General features: G+C 38.2%; 1 long non-coding RNA gene across 1 annotated transcript in view; it reads left to right on the top strand.

Annotated features, from left to right (window-relative positions):
- LOC103097428 (uncharacterized) overlaps positions 1–4063 on the top strand; it is an 11197-nt gene extending 7134 nt beyond the window's left edge. The window contains exon 3 of the long non-coding RNA XR_467457.3: positions 3959–4063. This is a non-coding gene — a long non-coding RNA (uncharacterized LOC103097428). The remainder of the gene's footprint in view (positions 1–3958) is intronic.
- The last annotated feature ends 436 nt before the right edge of the window (positions 4064–4499 follow it).

Genomic DNA, 4499 nt, shown 5'->3' with positions numbered 1-4499 from the left:
TGGGGCATGTCCACTGTGGGAATTTGCTTTGCATTACTATGCATATTTGTTATGAGGATTTTGGTTTTCTTGATTTTTTTCAGTTTAAAGTAGGTGAGAAAGAGGAAAACTAGTTCATTAGTAGGAAAAAAAGAAAAACAGAAACCTACTAATTTAGAAGATGTGTTACCTATTCCATAACCATAATTTTTATTTCATGTTTATTTCTTTTCTAGGTATATAGATATATGGAGGGGAATCTATGGGAGAAGTAGGAACCTGTTACACCCAGGGAAGAGAAAGAGGCACACAGAGACAGACAGACAGGGAGAGAGATTACAGGTCTAGGTCTGCTCTCTTCCATCCCTTGGTCAAAAAAAAGTCTAGGTTTCACAAGATTTTCCTTCTTAGGGTTCATAGTTCACAGATTTCATAGGATTCTGCTGACTCTTGTCAAAATGTAAAAGCTGATGATTTCATGGATGGGATTTTTTTTTACTATCCAAGATATCAACCTTTCTTTGATATAGTAGACTTTCTTTCTGAGTGGGTATAGCCAAAATATTCATCATTGTGTGTTCAGTCATCTGAAAATAAATTTTTCTGCTCCTCCTCAGGCTGGTCTTCCCATCAAAGATGTGTCCTCTGTCCCTAGGTTTGTACTTGAAGGTGCTTAGACTTCTGAGGACCTACTGAGGCTTGTACTATGCCAAGATGGCCTTAGAGAAACCAGAGTCACATCCACACCATTAGGGTGCATCAGATGAGGGCTTCAGTTCAAGACCATGTCTGTCTCAGGCAACAAACTCGACATCCTGTTAGTAATTTCTAAGCCACTAAAATTGCATGGGCATGAGAGAAAGTGCTCCAATGTAGGGGAATGGGCCGCAAGGATGGGATGTAAAGAACAGCAAGGCTTTGAGGAGGGAGAGGGTGCAGGACCAAATCTCTGCTCCATTTGCTCTGATACAGTTAAAGCATAGATCTCTTTGTTCTTTCCCTACCTAAAGTGACCAGCTGTGAATTTAGAACGTAATTGCTGACTGACATGAGTCAGGAAAGTTCTCAGATGACATAAATGGTGGATGAGGTACTATAGCAAGACTAGAGAGGAGGAGAGATAAAAGGCCTCCCAACATCCCTGTGTAAAGTATAGTGATTGTCACTGGGGGAGGAGAGACAAGTTAGAGCACATCAGCCCGAGGGGCTGGAAAGGGGCAGCTGCCTCTCTAAACACAGCCTTGCCTGTGGAAATCACAGGGCTCCCTGAGTCAAGGGAGCTGATGAGGCAGCGCTCATTAGTAGTGTGACACACTGATAGAATCTTAGGTACTTTGAGTTAGGCCATATTAAGGACTTCTGCTGTGAATTAACCCATCATTTGCTTGGCTCATTTTACCTCATAGAGGACATTTGCCATATCAGTGACTCCATTCTTGCATGATATTTTGCATGTCCAAAGCTTCTTAAAATGTCTGGAGGGAGAGCAGGGGACATTATTTTTTTTAATTTGAAAATTTTTATTTAATTAATTGATTTATAATGTTTTCCTATAGTTACAGGATTCATGTTCTTTCCCTCCACTCCCCCACAACCCCTCCTATAGCCAATTCACAATTCCAACAATTCCACTGGGTTTTACATGTGTCATTGATCAAGAACTATTTCCATATTATTGGTATTTGCATTAGAGTGATCGATTAGAGCCTACATCCCCAACCATATCCCCATCGAATCATGTAATCAAGCAATTGTTTCTCTTCTATGTTTCTGCTCCCACAGTTCTTCCTCTGGATGTGGATAGTCTTCTTTCTTATAAGTCCCTCAGAATTGTCCTGGATCATTGCATTGCTGCTAGTAGAGAAGCTCATTACATTCAATTGTGCCACAGTGTATCAGTCTCTGTGTACAATGTTCTCCTGCTTCTGCTCCTCTCTCTGCATCATTTCCTGGAGGTTGTTCCAGACTCCATGGAATTCCTCCAGTTTATTATTCCTTTGAGCACAATAGTATTCCATCACCAACAGATACTACAATTTGTTCAGCCAGTCTCCAATTGAAGGGCATCCCCTCATTTTCCAATTTTTTGCCACCACAAAGAGCGCAGCTATGAATATTTTTGTACATGTCTTTTTTCCTTATTATCTCTTTGGGGTACAAACCCAGCAGTGCTATGGCTGGATCAAAGGGTAGACATTCTTTTATCGCCCTTTTGGGCATAGCTCCAAATTGCCCTCCAGAATGGTTGGATCAATTCACAACTCCACCAGCAATGCATTAATGTCCCAATTCTAAGAGAGCAGAAGACTTTAAACAGGAAGAAGCTATTTACAATATGCTTAAGGTTAGAGCCAAATAGTCAACTTTGTTTGCATGCTATACATGGAGGCAGGAAGGCCTGAGCTCATATTATATCTCAGGGACTACCTCTGTGTCTCCGGACAAATCATTTAAACTCTCTTAGTTTGTTCTTCTGTAATATGGGAATACTAATTATGGATCAAATGAAGTAATATGTATAAAGTGTTTTACAAAACTTAAATGGCTTTGCAAATGCTAGTAATTTTACTTTCCCCTAAAGTTTATAGTCTAATGGGGAAGACCACATGTAAATAAAAAGAGCCATACAAGATATATGGAAAGCAGATGAAGGAAATACAAAGAGTAAGGCAAACACAGCCAGGGGTTGGATAGGGTGAGAAGGGAAGACTGGAAATGGCTTCCTGCATTAACTGGCATTTGAGCTGAGACTTAAAGGAAGCCACAAAACTAAAAGGCAGATCTGAGGAAGACAGCCAGTGCAACAACATGGAAATGGGGAACTGCACTCAAGGAATGTCAAGGGAGGCAGTATAGCTAGAGGGAAGCAAAGTACAACAGAGCTTGTAAGGTAGGAAGGGGCCAGGTTTCCATGGCAAACACAGTGCTTCATCTTGGGGCATGGACGGTGAGTAGGTGATGACATGGTCAGACCTATTTTAGAAATGTTACCTTGACCAAAATTTGAATATATTTAAAAATCAAAGGACCAACTATTCTCGCAAAACTCACCCCTTACTTTCTAAGACAGCTTCTCTAAATGTAGATATTAATGTTAATCGCCTTCCCCAGTTCAAAATTGCACTGTGAGCCTACTGGAGAACTTAGAGAAAGAACAAATGAATTCAAGTAATTACAGTAGAGAGAGAAAATTTAGTCAGAATTGGCTTCCATGGGCTCACCAAATGATTTCATGATGTCCTGGGGTGACTTTCACTTCTTGCAACAAGCCTATTTAAAACTTCTTGAGAGATCTCAGCATCTTTATAAAGACCCCCAATCATATAGCAAACATAGGACTTTATCCTATGATTTTAATTAATTACTCAAGTTAACATAAGTCATACTTGGGTACCGGTTGATAATCCTCCCAGGATGGCTTTCATCTAAAGTAATGCGTAATATATCCAATATATCCATAGTAAGATTTAATTTTAACTATAATTATAAAAGTTTGAAATTAAATCTTACTAGACTGTGCTCCCATTAATATGAGCCAAAAAATACTGATCTGGAAGGATTAATGTGGGGGACACAAGTAAGATTTAATTTTTAACTTTTATAATTAATTCAGAAAAATGTGATAAAGGATTTTGTTTCAGAGGAAAAGAGGAGGGGTCTGACGTCCAACCAAGAATTCATAGCAATTTCTCAAAGCTCTCTTAATTATAGTCACAAGGAATTATTTGTTAGAGAACATTTGTAAGGATTTCAAGATATTTTTTGAACCTAAAGTAATAAGTAAGGATTTTTACCCTTTAATTGAAAGGGAGAGGATCAATTTATAATATATTTTCTCTAGTAAAACAACAAAAATGGTTACACTAAGTCAAAATCATCTTACACTATATTGAATATATAAAGAATCCTACTGTATTTGCTATAATAAAAATAAGTTACTACAAATATTTGTAATAAAGGTGTTTTTTTCTGTGTCTAGGTGAGTGTTCTTGAAGACAGTAACTTGAAAGAAGACATACCTGTTGCTAAGATGCTTAACAAGTGAAATACAAGTTACAAGAATTCAGAGAGTAAAGAGAAAAGTGAATATACACTATTAAATGAGAAGTCTATTTAAACTACAAGAAGAAAATCTCAATTTTAGTTTGTGCATGTGTGTTTGTGTGTGCACTCATTTTTTTAAATGCCCATTTATTCCCACTCCTCTGCCATATTTTGACAAATGTGCCCTTTGGTAGAAAATGAAATATTCTCAAGTGTCAGACATTGTCAAGTTATCCTATAAATAGGGTAATTAATGGAAAGAAGATGGATTGCTTCAACCATGAAATTCTGCAATGATACATGAACGATTGACCACCTGTTAGCTGTAGAATAAGGAGGAACCTTGGAATAGTGGAAAGTCTACTACTAAACTCATATCCCCCCCCCCCCAAATCATCCACACTTATTAACATCCCCTATGGCTTCTGAGGGCACCATCATCATTCTCCCAGGTTCACAATGTAAGTGTGATCCAA

The sequence above is a fragment of the Monodelphis domestica genome, chromosome 4 (genome assembly GCF_027887165.1).
Source record: "Monodelphis domestica isolate mMonDom1 chromosome 4, mMonDom1.pri, whole genome shotgun sequence".
Lineage (NCBI taxonomy): Eukaryota > Metazoa > Chordata > Mammalia > Didelphimorphia > Didelphidae > Monodelphis > Monodelphis domestica.
The sequence above is the reverse complement of the archived record's forward strand: the minus strand, read 5'-3'. Positions and strand labels throughout refer to the sequence as shown.